This window comes from Grammomys surdaster, unplaced genomic scaffold (assembly GCF_004785775.1).
Source record: "Grammomys surdaster isolate TR1022 unplaced genomic scaffold, NIH_TR_1.0 125861, whole genome shotgun sequence".
NCBI lineage: Eukaryota > Metazoa > Chordata > Mammalia > Rodentia > Muridae > Grammomys > Grammomys surdaster.
In genome coordinates, this window is record NW_021620687.1 from 785,398 (window position 1) to 804,513 (window position 19,116).

Genomic DNA, 19,116 nt, shown 5'->3' on the forward strand with positions numbered 1-19,116 from the left:
AACAAAGTTGCATCAATGTGCTCAGTACTTTCGTGGGGGAATAACATAGCAATTAATTTAGGGAGACACCCAAGATTGTGACTGCTTGACAGCACACGGCGAGACTATGCTTAGCTTTGTAAAGAGCTGTCTCTTGCTATTGCACATTTGTACTCGTCTGTACTCCTGCTAACAGTGAATGAGCGTCCCTGCCACTCCATACCAACACCATTTCCTACTGCCAGTGCTTCCTTTTATACTTGAGCCATGGTCTCCCGTGTACATCAACAGCACACTGCTGTTTCTTGTGGCGTGAGTCTGTGAGCTGGCCTCCATGCGCTGATTTGATTTGCCACCTGTGTATTTTCTTTGCTCTTTCTGCACAGATATTTTAACTGGACCGTTCATTTTCTTGTTGTTGAATTTTAAGATTTCTTAGCATATTTTGTGTAAAAACTCCATCAAGTTTCTATTTTTATAAATGCTTTGTCCTAGTCTCTGTATTTTGTTCTTTTAATAGTGTCTTTTGCAGAGCAGATCTTTTTAAAATTAAATTAAAATGAACATTGTTAATTGACAGATGGATTTGTGGCATTGGGGCCATGGACACTCTAGAAGTTTTAAATTGAATGAGGTGTGGTCCATCTTCAATTGCTTCTTTCCTGGATTGTGCTTTTGTGTTGCATGTTTAAAGGGCTTGCTGCCCTTGTGGAGGACTAGAGATCTCTTCTCAGAGCCCACACTCTCCTGCAATTCCAGCTCCAGAGAGTCACACTCTCTTCTGGCACAGACTCAAGTATAAACACAGGCATGAAATACGGCTTTTTTTAAAAAATCTTTTTTCTTTGTATGTTCATTTTGTATAGTTTGTATTGCTGTGTCAAGTTTACTAATTTCATTTGAAATATTTGATCTGCTATTATTCTTCTCCAGTATATTTTTAATTTCAGGCATTATAGTGTTTTTCCTACTATGGGTTTTATTTATGCTTTACTTATATTTTTATGTCTTTTTATGTATTTTACACTTTTATGTAGTTAACACTTGCTATAAATGAAATACTATTTTTTTTTTTGCTAATTCTAACATCTGTGACAGTTCTGATCATTTTGGCTCATGTTTCTCCTTATTTTCTTGACCCTTGCATAGCGCAGCATTTTTGTGAATTTTACCCCCTGGCTGCTGTGACTCTGCATGGCTCTCAGCGCTCTTGGGCTTGGCCTGGAGTTCAGGTACTTGGGAGTCATTTGAACTTTTCAATCTAATATTGCCTCTTAAGGTTTTTATTTTGTCTTTTTTTTTTCCAGGAGCTGAGGACTGAACCCAGGGCCTAAGCATTCTATCGCTGAGCTAAATCCCCAATCCCTTCTCAAGGTTTTTAAATGGGACAACACTTAGTACTGGGCTGGTTGGCTTGTTTGTTTGTTTGTTTATTACGGCTGAGTCACAGGCCTTCTGAACACTCATCCAGGAAATGCGAAGGTTCCCATTCTGGTTGGTGGCATTTCTGATGCTCAGTGTAAGGACTTGATATCATTCTTCTCATTCCTTTTTAAATTTCATTTTATTATTTTATGTGTAACAGTGTTTGCCCTGCATCTATTTCTGTACACCATGTACATGCCTGCTACCCCAGGAAGTCAAAAGACATGTGAGCCACCATGTGGATGCTGGGAATCAAACCTGAACTGCCTGCTACAGCAGCCAGTGCTCTTAGACATCCTGTCTTCCTGGTTCTTCTCATCCTGTGAGAGGACTTTGTTCCCACTGGATACTTTCCTCGTATGTGTGCACTGATCAGTTTTCTCCTGAGCACTCAGGAAGGGCTTCAGTATTCCATACAGGCCCCAGAGTCTTAATTTGTACATTATAAAAATAAATAAATACATGAAATTAAAAAGGTATTATTCTCCTTCATTTGGAAATAGAGCATGCTGCCTCTTCCCCCCTCCTTCCCCTTCCTTTCTCCTTCTTTCTCCTAACTGATCTTATATTTAAAATTTTCCCCACCTCTCTGTTTGTGTTAGCTCTCCATCCTGAGTTCTCTGCAGTTCCTGTGTGTGTGCTTTCTCTTCTTATGACAATAATCAGATACTGTAACTATAAAGTGACAGACCCTCGGTTACGTTGTTTGCACAGCTTTTGAAATATAATGATCCAAAGAAGGAGGCAGTACTCACGGGCTTCTCTTAGATAAGAAAAGGGGGAGTCCGGACCCTTAATTACTTCCTCAGGCTTATAGATGGAGGGTGACAGCCACGTCTTTTATTCATAGATGGCTTCAAGCCACCAGTGTGAAGCTGAGGCATTCCCTAATTGAGTCCTCCATTATCTAAGAAGACATTCCCTTTGGATTGAGCGTCCAGTGGCTAGGTTGTCTCACTGGCCTTTTCATTCATTATCTGAGGAGATAAACCACAGTAACTACAGCTCCTGTTGTCAACAAGTCATATTAGGAGGGTAAGTTAGAGCGAGTCAGTTGAAAAAGGAATTTTAAGTTAGTTTAAAATCAATAGTATAACAGGAAGCCTTAATTCACTAATACAAGTAGTTAAAATTGCAGGTCAGCTAGCTTCCTAACCCAAGGCCGTCACAGGGGATGCAGAGCTGGAGAAACAAAGGTCAATTGAGTGTTCTGGGAATCTGTTCCCGTGGTGTCTGACTTAGCCTCCTCTGGAAAAACTCCCACCAGAGGTCCCAAGGACTTGCGAATTAGATTCAGCCAGATGATCTGTTGGCTCAGTTAAGCATTCACACTGGGTCCCAAGGCCATGGGGACCAGAGACTGTTCCAGCAAGATTTGTCAAACCTCTGCCCGAGAGATCTGCTTACACACATTACAGACATTTGAAACAACCAATTGTGTGTGTCTGCACCGCAACCCCCTTCCTCCACCCCACCCCCACCTTTCCCTTTATTAACCCTAAGCTTTTAGGTCTCTGTGTTGATTTCTCTACCTCCTGTGTGGGGCACGTATCGACCCAAAGCTTCAATAATAAATTGCCTGACTCATGTGATTGCAGCAAGACGGTCTCAGGAGTGTCTTTGGGGTCGGGTCCTTTCTGGGTCTCCTCTTGGGGAGTCTTTCACAGTAACAACCGACTAACAACAAGCACAGACCACTTCCTTCCGCTTGGATCCACGGGTCTTATGACTCACCTTGACCCTAGGAGATGGCAGAAGTGACGGCTGGATCTAGACAGCACATGAAGTTTGCAGGTTGTATTTCCCTTCTTGGGATCCATTATACCATGCTCCCTGTCGCCTCCCCCTCAAAAAAAGTGAGTTAAGTCAGTGACTAGCAAAAGAGTCTATGAGGGAGAAAGGGACATGAGGACTGGGGGGAGAGATTGATTCAGCTGGCCCATAGGCCATTCCATCTACTCCAAAGAGTCAAACATGCATGGGAATAAAGCTATCTTGACGTGTCAACCCCTCAAAGGCCCCAGCGTTACTGACCCCAGGATCATGGGAATGCAGAGTCCTACTGAGCCCAACCCAACCCCAGAATAATGAGAAATAAAATACTAATGTTCCAAGACCCTGGGATTTATTATTAGAAGACTATTATTGCAAATATAATTGAAATGCCGATCCCTCCTTTTCCCCCCAATACCAGTCTGGTAAACTTGGACTGATATTTCAAGGTTGGTTCAATGGTTAACTTTTCTGAAAACTCCTCTGACTCACTACCCACCCACTACAGTCCAATCTGCCTGTCTTCTCTCCCAATTTCATATCTTTGTATTCTTTCCCCAAAGGCTGTAGGAATGCCAAAAGCAGGGATTTGGTCAAATTTGTTTTGTTGTTGTTATTGTTTTTGTTGTTGTTTTTCCTGTGTCTAGCACAGTGTTTGGTATATTCAGACCTCCAGTCACTGTGGAATAAATGAATACACGGGCAGGTGAAAGGTATAACAGATGATATGTTTAACACATGATACTTGGCTCCAACACTTAATCATACATACCACTTACAGATGCAGAGGAAAGTCACGGAGAGTGATTTCTCATTCCACACAGATATGGAGGGATGACAGAACACTATGCAGAAGAGCTGAGGTGTCCAGAGACTACCCTTGGGGTTACTGTCTGAGTAACCTTAAGCCAAATTAACCTCCACCTATTCATTACACACAGAGGCTTCTTCAAGGAGTCATTGGTCAACGTGCATTTCTCTTTGTCTTTCTCACAGATCCTGAGGTGTCTTTGAAGATGTGGAAATCTAAACCCTATATACCCAACACTTCCTAAGGTAGAAGTAACAAGCGGGCTTCTCAGATGCCCAAACTTTAGTAAACTTCAGACATAAACAGAATAGGTAGGAAAATACAGGGCAACTCCCCAGTCACAGGGTCGGGCAGGTGGTGCTGAAGGCTGTCTTTTGGCAAAGGACAGTGTCGGGTACCAGGCACTACTTCAACTGGGGTTTGACACACCTTCTTTCCAACTTTCATCCCGCTTCCTAATGAGAACTTCGTCATCTTCATCAGTCTCCTAAGACATCCCCCAAACTCACCCCAACATTGTCCTCCTGGGATATTCCCAATCATCTCTAAGTCTGAGTGACCTAATGGCCTTCAGTTCCCCTCATGGCTGGGAGCTATTTTCAGGCTTCTGAAAGTCTTGGCTAGTTGGAGTAATACAGCACACGTATCCTCTCTCTCTCTCTCTCTCTCTCTCTCTCTCTCTCTCTCTCTCTTTCTCTCTCTCTCTCTCTGTTTCTCTCTCCCTCTCTCTTTCTCTCTTTCTATAAATAAAATAACCAATAAAAATCTTCTTTTTAAATTGATTTCTTATTTTTATTTTTTTATTGGATATTTTATTTACATTTCAGATGTTATCCCCTTACCCCATTTCAGCCCTGCCCAGGAACTGCCTATCCCATCCACCCTTCTCCTGCTTCTATGATGATGTGCCCCCAACCCCCCACTCCCACCTCCCCACCCTCAAATTCCCCCACACTCAGTGTCCAGCTTTCATGGGACCAAGGATGTCCTCTCCTGTCTATGCCCAACAGAGCCATCTTCCCTTACATATGCAGCTGGAGCCATGGATCCCTCCCTATGTGCTCCCAGGCTGGCGGTTTAGACCCTGGGAGCTCTGGTTGGTTGATATTGTTGCTCTCCCCATGGGCCACAAACCCCTTCAGCTCCTTCAGTCTTCTCTCTTAACTCCTCCATTGGGAACCCCATGATCAGTTCAATCGTTAGCTGTGAGCATCCGCCTCTGTGTTTGTCAGACTCTGGCAGACCTCTAAGGAGTCAGCTGTATCAGACTCCAGTCAGAATGCACTTCCTGGCAACCACAACAGCATCTGCCTTTGGGGACTGCACATGGGATGGATACCCAGGTGGAAGAGACTCCAGAAGACCCCTCCTTCAGTTTCTGTCCCACACTTTGTCTCCATATTTGCTCCCATGAGTATTTTGTTACTCCTTCTAAGAATGACTGAAGCACCCATACTTTGGTCTTCCTTCTTCTTGAGCTTCATGTGGTCTGTGAGTTGTATCTTGGGTATTGCAAGCTTTTGGACTAATATCCACTTATCAGTGAGTGCATACCATGTGTGTTCATTTGTGGTTGGGTTACTTCACTCAGGATGATATTTTCTAGTTCCATCCATTTGCCTAAGAATTTCATGAATTCATTGTTTTTAATAGCTGAGTAATACTCCATTGTGTAACTTACCACATTTTCTGTATCCATTTCTCTGTTGAAGGACATCTGGGCTATTTTCAGCTTCTGGCTATTATAAATAAGACTGCTATGACCATAGAGGAGCATATGTCCTTGTTATATGTTGGAGCATCTTATGGGTATATGCCCAGGAGTGGTATAACTGAGTTCTCAGATAATGGTATGTCCAATTTTCTGAGGAACTGCCAGACTGATTCCAGAGTTGTTGTACCAGCTTACAATCCCACCAACAATGGAGCAGTGTTCCTTTTTCTCCACATCCTTGCCAGCATCTGCTATCACCTGAGTTTATCTTAGCCATTCTGACTTTTGATTTTCATTTCCCTGATGACTAAGGATGTTGAACATTTCTTTAGGTGCTTCTTGACCATTCAAGTTTCCTCAGTTGAGAATTCTTTGTTTAACTCTGTACCCCATTTTTTAATAGGGTTATTTGGTTGTCTGGAGTCTAATTTCTTGAGTTCTTTGTATATGTTGGATATTAGCCCTCTATCAGATGTATGATTGGTAAAGATCTTTTCCCAATTTGTTGGTTGCCATTTTGTCCTATTGACAGTGCCCTTTGCCTTACAGAAGCTTTGCAATTTTATGAGGTCCCATTTGTCAATTCTTGATCTTAGAGCATAAGCCATTGGTGTTTTGTTCAGGAAGTTCCCCTGTGCCCAAGTATTCTAGGTTCTTCCCCATCTTCTCTTCTGTTAGTTTCAGTGTATCTGGTTTTATGTGGAGGTCCTTTATGCACTTGGACTTTAGCTTTGTACAAGGAGTTAAGAATGTATCGATTTGCATTCTTCTACATGCTGACCTCCAGTTGAACCAGCACCATTTGGTAAAAGGCTGACCTTTTCCCAGTGGATGGTTTTAGCTCCTTTGTCAAAGATCCAGTGACCATAGGTGTGTAAGTTCATTTCTGGGTCTTCAATTCTATTCCATTGATCTTCCTGCCATGCAGTTTTTATCACTATTGCTCTGTAGTACAGCTTGAGGTCAGGGATGGTGATTCCCCAGAATGTCTTTTATTGTGAATAGTTTTAGCTATCCTGTTTTGTTTTTTTCTTTTTTGCTATTCCAAATGAACTTGTAAATTGCTCTTTCTAATTCTATGAAAAACTGAGTTGGAATTTTGATGGGGATTTCACTGAATCTGTAGATTGTTTGTGGCAAGATGGCCATTTTTACTATATTAATCCTGCCAATCCATGAGCATGGGAGATCTTTCCATCTTCTGAGATCTTCTTCAATTTCTTTCTTCAGAGACTTGAAGTTCTTGTCATACAGATCTTTTCATTTGCTTGGCTATATTCACACCAAGGTATTATATATTATTTGTGACTATTGTGAAGGGTGTCATTTCCCTAATTTCTTTCTCAGCCTGTTTATCTTTTGAGTAGAGGAAAGCTACTGATTTGTTTGAGTTGATTTTATATCCAGCCACTTTGCTGAAGTTGCTTATCAGGTTTAGGAGTTCTCTGGTGGAGGTTTTGGGGTCACTTAAGTATACTATCATATCATCTGCAAATAGTGATATTTTGGCTTCTTCCTTTCCTATTTATATACCTTTGACCTCCTTTTGTTGTCTAATTGCTCTGGCTAGGACTTCCAGTACTATATTGAATAGGTAGGGAGAGAGTGGGCAGCCTTGTCTATCCCTGATCTTAGTGGGATTGCTTCAAGTTTCTTTCCATTTAGCTTGATGTTGGCTACTGGCTTGCTGTGTATTGCTTTTACTATGTTTAGGTAGGGGCCTTGAATTCCTGATCTTTCCAAGACTTTTACCATGAAGGGATGTTGAATTTTGTCAAATGCTTTCTCAGCATCTAGTGAGATGACCATGTGTGGGTTTTTCCCCTTTGAGTTTGTTTATATAGTGGATCACATTGATGGATTTCTGAATATTGAACCATCCTTGTATTCCTGGGATAAAGCTTACTTGATCATGATGGATGATTGTTTTGATGTGTTCTTGGATTAGGTTTCCAAGAATTTTACTGAATATTTTTGCATTGATATTCATAAGGGAGTTTGGTCTGAAGTTTTCTTTCTTTGTTGTATCTTTATGTGGTTTGGGTATGATCATATTTGTGGCTACATAGAACGAATTGGGTAGTGTTCATCCTGTTTCTATTTTGTGGGATAGTTTGAAGAGAACTTGTACTAGGTCTTCCTTGACGTTCTAATAGAATTCAGCACTAAAGCCATCTGGTCCTGGGGTCTTTTGGTGGGGAGACTTTTAATGACTGCTCCTACTTCTTTAGGGGTTATGGGACTGTTTAGATAGTTTATCTGCTTCTGATTTAACTTTGGTACCCAGTATCTGTCTAGGAAATTGCCCATTTCATCCAGATTTTCCAGTTTTGTTGAGTATAGGCTTTTGTAGTAGGATCTGATGATTTTTTAAAATTTCCTCAGCTTCTGTTGTTATGTCTCCCTTTTCAGTTCTGATTTTATTAATTTGGATACTGTCTCTGTGCCCTCTGGTTAGTCTGGCTAAGGGTTTATCTATCTTGTTTATTTTCTCAAAGAACCAGCTCCTGGTTTTGTTGATACTTTGTATAGTTCTTTCTGTTTCTACTTGGTTGATTTCAGCCCTGAGTTTGATTATTTTCTACCATCCACTCTTCTTGGGTGTATTTGCTTCTTTTTGCTCTAGAGCTTTCAGGTGTGCTGTCAAGTTGCTAGTGTATGCTCTCTTCAGTTTCTTTTTCAGGCACTTAGAGCTATGAGTTTTTCTCTTAGCACTACTATCATTGTGTCCCATAAGTTTTGGTATGACGAGCCTTCATTTTCATTAAATTCTAAAAAGTCTTTAATTTCTTTCTTTATTTCTTCCTTGAGCAATTCATCATTGAGTAGAGCGTTGTTCAGTTTCCACAACAGCACATGTATCTTAATGTGGGTCTTCTCTTTAGGGTGTGGGGAATGGAGTATTCATATTTAATAACACTTCTCCTCCAAAATTCATTTCTCCAGAAAGGTGTTGTCAATCCCACTACTAATCCTACAGCAAGTGTTTAACATGCCATCGTAAAGTGGAACACCCTTTGATTTTTCAGGCCCAAGTTCCACCATGGGGTACAGACTTCCTGTCTCTCCATTTGTTCTCATGTCAGCTCTGGGAGAGAAGTAGCCTTGTGCCCTGGGCCAGTGTAAGTTTCCATCGCTGTCTGAAGACCCTAACCCTAACCCTAACCCTGTTAGAAAAACAGTGGTAACTTTAAGAAACTTGAAGGTGGTTGCAGCCTACCATTGCTCCTTGCTCTGAACGGTGTCTGCATTAACTATGTCATACAGTTCAAACACTGGAGTACGCTTGGAATCCAACCTTGAGGGCATGCTGACGTGGAAAGCCATTGCTCTGCCCTATTCAAAGGTGTTCTCTCTGAGCTGGTGTTGAAAAGAGACAATGGAAGCCCATTTAGGCATCGCCAAATAAGAGTAAATGATGTGAAGCTCAAAACTCCTGCCTCAGCCCAGGCAGCTCCGGTAGCAGGTGCAGCAATGGGAGAGAGAATGCTCCCTAACAGAGTCAACTAGCTACACCCATGGCTGTCACCCAGAGGGACAGGGAGGGCTGGGGAGATAGCCTGGCTCTCGACTGCAGCCATCTGCCCTGGTTGTTCTTGCAGAAGATGCTGAATGTGAGGGCAGGGTGGATTCCTTGGCATTGTGAGAGGAGAGCCTTCTTCAAATGTGTCCCTTTGCTTTCTGGCGTCCACTGGCCCATGCTAGGTTCTATGAGGAGGACTATAGATAGTCAGGAAGGATCCAAGACAGTCAATAGTAAGTAATTTGCAGAGGAAGGTTTCCATTGGATACGCGAGGCTTGCCTTATATAGAGACTAAATAATACCTTAGCATAGTTACTATTAGTTATAATTGGTCTTATATCAAAGGAATGAGCTCCTAAAGAGTGGAGAGGGAGTAGACAAGTGTTCAGGAAATCCCATTGGACATGGAGTGCGTTCTCATACAGGTTAGATCACAGTAATCCCCAACTCCCGAGAGAAGACAGCAGAGTGCAAATATTAAAAATCTTCATGGATCGAATGGGGAAAACACTGTGATGTGTGAAGGAGGTGGGACTAAGTGCTATTTTCTTTAACTTCAATAGCCCAGAATTAGTCAATATTGTTTGAAAGTAAAATGTGAAGTGATAAATTCATAGACAAAGCTCCGGTCTTACAATATTTCTCATGATCTTATTTTCTTTTTAACTTTCAGGAGCTTTGCTAGAAATGAATGCTGCAGAAGACTGCCCATCAGTGAATTTTTTTCTTTACCTCTTCACTACTAGAATAAAACAAAATGGATTTCATAATTATGTTTCTAGAAATAATGTTTTTCTACCCATTGTCTCTTCATCACTTGTTAAATGTGTATGCATATAGTGAAATACTTATAAAACTGTGCAGATAGCGCTATACATCACCTCTGGAACTTTGGTAAAGTACCTTAGTAGGTAAAGTACTTGCTGTGTAAGCAAGAAGACCTGAGTCTGATCTCCAGCACCCATGTAAAATGGGGGCAAGGAAGAACACGGCTAGAATCATTTCTTGGAACTTAGGAGGGATGATTCCTGGGGACTTGCTGGACAGCCAATCTAGTCAATCAGTGAGCTTCAGATTTAGTGAAAGATCCTGTTCAGAGCAACTGAGTAAGACATTAGTGTCAACTCCCGGCTTCCACATACATGTGCATATGTATGTGTGTGTGCGTGTGTGTGTGTGTGTGTGTGCGTGTGTGTGTGTGTGCACCCATATGCAAGAACACATACATATACATACATAGTTTATTTTTTCTGTGTGATGAAGTTGTGGATTATTTTTGTTTTATTCATGGCTTTATATATTGGTTAAGTTTTAAATAATGATCAAGCAGTGTTTTGTGAGATCAATAATATAATTAGTAAGGAAGAACTGAAGGGGAAGAGAGAGACAGAAGTAAGAAGGCTCGTGGCAGACGTGTCACGAGACCCAGAGCTTATAGGGTGAATGTCAGCTTACATCTCTAGACCTTAGTGTCCTCATCTCTAAATAAGGTCAACCACCTCCTTCTGAGTCTGTTGGGACAGCAAATAGGAGAAAGCCTGAAAGGTACACAGCACATCTGGCCTGTCACTATCTCAGTACACATAGACTTTAAAAAGGAGCAGCATCCTGCAATGCTATGACAATAAGGAACTCCCATGCTTCATCTGTTCCATTTCACCCAGTGGAAAACTGAAGCCCAAAGATCTCAGAGCTCAGACTGTGGCATTTACAGTCTATTCCACAACCGAAACCCCAGGGAAACAGGAGTGCACTGTGCTTTCAGTGGAAGTGGGCTTACTGCTGCCTTGTGTTTTTACCATATAGCTTCTCTGTTCTAGGGTTCCATTCTTTTCTTTTGGTCCATGCATTGGTTAGCTAGATCTTGCTATCGAATACAGTTTTCAGAAAGGGCTCATGAATGCTGAACTCTAAGCATTCAGCACTTTGCCAAGATTTGTATATTCAGTAGAGACACAATTCCTTCGTAGGCAAGCCTTGGTCTTCTGATGCCAGCGGTGTGTGGGTTCATTCCACAAACCACAATAGGAATGAGGAAGGATGCATAGACCATACATAGCTATCAAGTCCTTGGGCTAAACTAGTCACTGGTATTCTCAGAGCACACACTAATAGATATGTAATGAGAGGAGGAAATCTCTGTAACTCTGGGCTAGAAGGAACATACTTAGAATTAAAATGTGTCCGAGAAGATTTCACAACACACATCAAACGTGCGGCTGGTTAGGCAGTGATCACAGTAGGCCCGTTGGTCCTCATCCAACACCAAGTATTTTGTCTTCTTTCTATTTCTCTTCTGCTGCCAGATGATAAATCGAATAGCTGGACTCCCAACTGATTGATTACTTAAGTATCTTTTCAGATGCTACTTTGTGGCAGTAAGCATGGTATCTTAGTAGGGCCACCTCCTGAGGTTGGCTGGCTGGGAAAAGCCTGATATTCATGACAAGGTGGGCCTATCATCCGAGACCTCTCTCCAGAGGGAGGAGACAGGTTTAGCATATAGCTACGAGAGAAGATAAAGGATTATCTCAGCAACCACTGTAAGTGAACATGTGAGCTCAAGAAGCAGCTCCCAGGGGAAGATGGGATTGAGCATCTCTGACATTCGTTGGGAAAAAGAATCATCTAGAGACATCAGCCACAAACCTCTAGTGTCCTAGTGTGTTCTCTCTACAATGGGCACTTAGACTAGCACGAAGTGGGATTGGCTAACACAGTCTTCTAAGTAATAGCCAGGACTGCCCAGCTGCTGATTAACACTAGATGGATGAAACTGACAGAGGTTCACTCACTTTTTTCTCCCAGGCTGGCTATATTTATTGAGCCTCACTCTCCACTTTGGCTAAAAGGAGGAGAAACTATTATGAACACGGATTAGGGTGCAAATTACCTTCTCCCTTCCTTTCATTCTCAGCTTTGCCGTTATGATTCAGGCCATCAAAAGTCTAGCTCCATCTTACAGAGAACTGACACATTCATTGTACTTTGTCACTTGTCCGACTCCGCTGCCGTCATTTCAGCTAACCTTAATTTAAAATACTGTCAGCATCAGCTAGAATCCCTTACAAATGGAGCGCCTCATCACCATACTAATTGAAGGAAAAAAAAATGGTCCATGATTTAAATACCTATTGCTTCATCATTTCCCCAGTCTTTGGCTTCCATTTTGTCAGGCATGAAGTTGGTGATTAAACCCAAGGCGTAATTATTAGCAACAGAAGCGCCTCTGTCCCATCTTGCAGTTTCCTGACCAGGTGCAAATGCTCGGCGCCACACTGAGCATGCCTGTCTGTCTTATGAACAATCCCAGCAGAATAAGTGACTGATTTTCTCTTTATAATCATGGAGGCGCTTTACAGAAAATTGTCACACTAGACCTCTACTTCTGAAAGGCATAATGAGTGTTTCAGTGTGGTGAGAAGTTTAGGCTTTGAAAAGGGGTGTCACAGTTGGAACCGGGACGCTGGTGTCCTTTATTGATGTACCTACCACGGTTGCCTCCCACCACACTGGCTTGTTGTCTGAGTGTTGTGAAATTGAGGGAAGGATTGTGAAGCTGGGTGAGAGAGACACGCTTACAAGGTCTAGCTTTGAATAGAGATAAAACACAAGCTTGTATGGGGCTGGAGCACTGTGTACCAGAGGGGTGCTACAGTGGAGAGCTATCTAACAGGAGGAGGAGAGCCTTGTGTTCAAGAGTTAGAGAAAGCGTGATTTTTTTTTAAACCAGCATCACAGATAGTAACAAATTAAGCATGATTTACTACAGATTTGAGCTATTCAGATTTGTAGCATCAACTGCAAAACATGTCTACCAAGCTACCAAAGAGACAAGATTAGCATTTGAGTTTCTAAAAGACCCTCTCAGAGCACAGCTCTCCCCCTACCATAGTTCTCTCCTGCATCCAGAAACAGACTCAGGCTTTGAGAAGTCTCAAGTGCTTGGACTCAGCTGAGGTATCATCAGACTAACAATAGGTTCTATTTACAATCTTCGCCGCTTGTCTAAAACTAGAATGTCATGTCCCTTGATGAGGTCTTGCCCTTACAACTCATTCCAAAGTTTTGCAGTAACAATAGTTATTTATGTCGATATTAAACTGACATGCAGAAAGTGTCTAAAATCCCAGACTGGGTGGGGGGAAGCATTCCCTGTGTGCATTCCTCCCTTGGATCTATGGGAATAGCCATGGGTTTGGAAGTCATATTCGTGATTCATTATCAAGACATGTCATGTTTTTCTCTTCCCAACTGCTAGTTTTGCAGGTAGCTCTAGATTCCTCGCAGGTATTGAGGTACCTTCTATGCATTTACAAATAGAAAGCTATAGTAAACCTCTGTCTTTTGCTAGAGCTTAGGGATTTAAGTCCTTGATGATGCTAATGTAAGCAAGTAGACACAAAGGATGTCGGTAAAGCAGACAGCTCCTGCTGGGTGGTATTACATGAAGCCTCCTAAATGAGATCGTAAATGCATTAAGCAACAGATTTCTTTGCAAAAGACCAGAATGATGTTTGTAACCATCCAGTCCTTGGAAAACTATTTCTATAGTCTTAAGTTCAAAGGCCATCAGGTATAAAACTCCAGAAAACATAACTTAAAGGAGATGAGTCCTTCATCTTGTGTGCAATGGCGGGTGACTTTGACCACGTTCCTCTACATGTCTGACGATCACTGGCAGCATGAGAGATTGTGACTCTAGGACTTTTCAGCTGTAAAAATCCTGTGAACTGACTTAGTGCATAGCAGGATGCTGAACCCGGGATGCCTGCTGCAGATGTGTGCTGTCAGTTATACCATGGGAAGTAGTATTACTGATTATACTAAGCCTAGGGATATTCTGGTACTTCCCAATCCTAGGGAGACCCATTGGTACAAGACTGTCATTCATTTTGACTTGAAAACAGCAAAGTGGCTTGTGTAAACTTTTCTATAGAGAAAGGTTTACTATAAGATTGTCACCTCTGGAGATTTTTACACTATGTATTTGGTGGTGTGCAACTTTCACTCTGTGAATACAATCTGCTTATTCTGCAGGGATGCATTCTTGTTATGAGGAAGGTGACTTTTCTTTTAAGCTTGAGAATATGGGATGTTGGACCTTGCTGTAGCCCTCTAACATTGGATTATTGATGACAGCACACAGAAAGAGTGGAATGAATAGCTTTCTGCACTACCCAGGGATGGGTCCATAGGGCATTGTTCTTGGTTCCCAATCTAACTTAGAAGGGAAATTTACACAACATCCAGAGCCCTTGGTGTCCTGCAGGTTAAGGAGGAGGAAGGATGTCCTCAAATTCCTTGGTGCAGGAACCCACTTAGGTGGCACCAACCACTTAGGTGGACTTTCAGATGGAGCAGTACATCTACAAAAGGAAAAGTGACGGTATTTACATCATAAATCCGAAGAGGACCTGGGAGAAGCTGTTGCTCGCAGCTCGAGCTACTGTTGTCATTGAGAACCCGGCTGACATCAGTGTCATCTCCTCCAGAAACACTGATCAGGGAGCTATGTGGAAGTTTGCTGCTGCCACAGGAGCCACTCTAATTGCTGGCTGCTTCACACCTGGGACCTTCACTAACCAGATCCAAGCAGCCTTCAGGGAGCCACTGCTTCTAGTGGTGACTGATCCCAGGGCTGACCACCAACCCCCCACAGAGGCCTCTTATGTCAACCTGCCCACCATTGCTCTGTGTAACACAGATTCTCCCCTGTGAGGACAGCCAATCTCTAAAGTACACAGAAGTGGGAAGAAATATCAAATAGCCTCTCTGATCCATGTCTGGCTAGGGCGCATCCCTAAGGACACACATGGAGAACTCTTCCAGCCTTTGAGAGTGGCCCTTTCCCAAACCTGCTCTCAGGTTACAGAACTTAAACCCCGGTAGACCAAGTGATATCCTCACATTTCTTATGGACAAAAGAGGACAAGACAAAAATGCCAGATACATCACTTCCTTGTGAGAGAGCAAGGAAGACTAAGTTTTCAAAATACACAAAACTGCTACTCATGGAAGTCTATTCAGATGTTCAACAAATGATGGTTCTACTGTGTGCCAAGGCCACTTGTACAGTCCGGAAATAGAACAAACACAGGCTTTATCTTATGTTCACTATGCAAATAAGCAAATAACTGTGGGTTGTAATGAGGGCACCTGATTAGTGCTAGGAATAAAAGCCGATAAGAAGGGGAAGTGCTCCTTACTGTTGAACGTGGCTGGAGAGTAGTCATCTCTGTGGAGGTGGCATCTGAGAGCAGGATGGACCCAGCACAAGGTGGGGTCTTTGTGTTTAATGGGCATCGGGGAGGCCAGGATGGTTGGTAGAGTGTGTGTGCCTGCTACCAGTGAATCAGAGAGGGAAAGGCAGGAGGAGGACGAGGGAGTTGCAGGACTCTGATGCTGGAGGGCTTTTGACATGAGAGCCACGGAAGGGCCTGTGCAGAGCAACAATATCACACTCTGCTTTTGAGGACGACCAGCCTGCCTTGGTGTGTATTACCTGGTACAGAAGGCTACTCATAAATGATACAGTGTAGTGGTTAATACTGTCTGCCAATTTGACAGGATTTAGACTCATCTAGAAGACTAACCTCTGGCCATGACTGTGAGGGGATTTATGGACTGGGTTAACTGAGTTGTGGACCCACCTTAAATGTGGGTGGCACCATCCAGGAACTGGTGTTCTGGACTGAATAAAGGGGACAGAGTGAGCCGAGTCTCATCACTACTGTGCTTCCTGTGTGACCATGGCTGGGTCCCCGCAAACTGTAACAAACAAATCCTTCCTACTCACGTTGCTTCCTTTCAGGTGCTTGATCACAGCAGAGAGAAAAGTAGCCGATATACCCATCTATAAGTCTTGATTTTGAAACCTCAGGACTAGCTCATCAGAAAGTGATACATTGTGTCTGATCAAGCTGGAGACGCTTGACTCTGAACATACTTGTAGAACCACAGATTATCTCCATTGTCTTCAGCATGGTATCTGTATTCGTGTTTAACCCAGTTTCCTGCCAGATTTTGTCTGGTAACTCTACATTTTACTGTAGTATAAACATCCAGTCTACAAATAAGCTCTGTTCAGAGACCAGTGAATCATGAGCCCAGTATGCCATTGCTTTGCATTCTGGAGGGTTTGCAAGCTTCCTGCTGAAGATAATGACTGATAAACTGCGTTTCTTTTTTTGTTTTGTTTTGTTTTATAACACGGGTACAACTCCATGGGTTATTCTTTTCTCTGCTTCCAAAGGCTCATCGCCCCAGCACATCCTAAGCCTCTTGGAAATGCAGGTGGAAGACACACATGCAGCATTACAGATATCTTTCTCTCAGACTTTTCAAAACTCTGTCAGGTCAGGCATGCTGTTATGAAAACCGTAAATAGATTTCAGACTAAGCTAAAACGTGCCACTCTGATCTCAATGAATTGGTGACCAAGTATTTACTGAGAGCTTCCAATGTGAGAGAGAGAGAGAAAGAGATGGAGAGAGAGAGAGAGAGAGAGAGAGAGAGAGAGAGAGAGAGGAAGAGGGGGAGGAAGAGGGGGAGGAGGAGGAAGAGGAGGAGGGAGGGAGGGAGAGAAAGAGAGAGACCAAATATTTAAAAATAGTATAAATCTTCCAGGTTTGTAAGGATTTTCTGAGGGGCATAAATAGTGTTTCAACAGACACCAAAACAGAGATTTAAAATTCCAAATTATTAGAGAGATCTTAGTTGATGACTCTAGACCCATTCCTTGTAAGCAGTCTTTTAAGGGCAACATAGTGGAATTGTTTAGTGACTGCCAAGTTTCCATTTTTAAACTGGCCTGTTTTAAAGTTTCTCAGTGTGAGGTCAGGGTCATTAGACTCGTGTAATGCATCTCTTTAAGATCGATCACAGGGCCTCAGGAAGCAGCTGCTGCCACTGGAAATCATCAGCAAATATATAAACAGTCAGTTCATGAATGATGTAGGTACAAATTAAAACAAATCTCATCGACCTTGCCAGGATTGGCAGGAAAAGCTGAAGGTTGGGACTGTCTTAAGCAACTTCAGGGTACATGTAGGCACTGCCATTGGGGGTCGATTGATGGCTTGCTCCTCTCAGGGCTATTGTCTCTGAGGCCAACCTATATGTCTGCCCTACAGATGGGTCATGGTTGAGAATCCATGTCTTACCTGGTATGCTTTTCATTTTCACATCCATGGAAGATTTTTCTAGTCGTTGTACTGATTAGCAAACTGCCACTCCTTCTTCCCACCGAGCTCAGAGGAATCCTCAGCCTCCTTCTTTGCAATGGGCTGCAGTCATCTGGGAGCTAATCGCCAGATGCTACTTGGGGGCTATGCCTCTTCCTCACAGCAACCCATAGTCACAGAAAAGAGCATGTTACATGGGCAGACTCCTCTCTTCTTTCCCACTGGCTGTTGGAATTCTATCCAAAAATCTCATCTTGTAATTTTGAATTTGCTACTGATGTTATCTTTGATTTTACACGATTAAATTATTAGAAAATTTTCAATAAAAAATAAGAAAAACATCTTTACCATACTTCACCCTCTTGGCAGCTTCTTGATCTATTAGATGTCCATGGCTGCATGTGAATGGATTTCCCTTATTTGTCGAAGGCATCAGCTATTTACTGTTCTAATGAAGAGATCTATTTCCCTTTGCTTTCCCCTCCTGACTGATGTTTCCCTAGTCTGTAAAGACTAAAATATTAGAAGGATCTGCCTAGAAATAGCATAGAACATTCTGGGGGAAAGTGAGTGGGTAGAGTTTTCCTGGATAGTCACAGCAGGCTAACAGCAGAGGTGTCTCAGAAAAGAAAATGTGTATTTGCAGCCACCCTCACCGTTGGTCTATCCAAGGACCTCATAACCCCTTCCTTTGCTAGAAAGCTCAACTATCTTCTGGTAATTTTTTCAGCTAAAATGTCCACCTTCTAAGACCCCTTCTAAGGGTCTAGGCCTTTAATGACATCACTGAATTACAGCATAACCAGTGGCCTGGCAACCCTCAGATCACTCAGTTTGTGAGAAAAATAAAATTCTTAATTATTTACATTGCTGTGGGCTAGGTTTTATTATTTTTTTTCTTCCGACTGCTGAGAGCTGAAGGCAGTCCCAGTAAGCTGAGTTATCTGATGACGTCAGTCCCATTCTAGGCATTAACATTCTAGTCAGGATAATTATCTGTTACAGAGGGGTTGGGCAGCCCTGCACATCACAGGGCGTCATCCTTAGCCTCCACCCCTTGATACCATTACTACCCTTCAGCTGAATGACGTCTGCTGATAATACCAAATATTGTCTGGGAATGGAGGGGACCAAAGCTTCCCTGGATTCTGGAGGCAGAGCCTGCAAGGACACGGGTGACTGGATGGTATTCCTGTGCACTGAGTGGTCCAGGTGGAGGATGCCCTTGCTGTTGTGGAGACTGCAGGGCAGCTTCTGTCTGCATCTCATCGCTCTCTCTCCTAGTGTTTGTGCTCTGCTGTAGCATTTACAAGCCAATAGTATCACTATGCAGTTTCTTTTGTCAGTCACCATTGCTTCTTCTTTTTTTTTTTTGAATTTAGCGTAACTCTTTTATTTTAAAAAAGAAAATCAAAGATTTTTGCTTTACACTCTCCAAAACATACCTCTGTCTTCTTTGTATTTAATTATTTAGATGTTTGAAATTTAGCTGTAAGCCACGGAAATTTATTTGCATGAATAAAAATGTTCATTTGTGAACGTCCAAAGATTTCAACAGCATAAATTAATACTGAATACTATTGTCTATAAGAAATTATACATTGATTCACTTCTTAATATTTTCAATACTCTTTTTTATTATTACTAGTAAAACAGACAATTTGTCAGGCCATATAAAGAGGACAGAGAGGACAAGGTTCCACC

At 42.4% G+C, this 19,116-nt stretch overlaps 1 pseudogene; it reads left to right on the forward strand.

Moving 5' to 3' along the window:
• The window catches only part of LOC114640988, a 162,059-nt pseudogene extending 147,112 nt beyond the window's left edge, over positions 1-14,947 (forward strand).
• Positions 14,948-19,116: the final 4,169 nt, after the last annotated feature.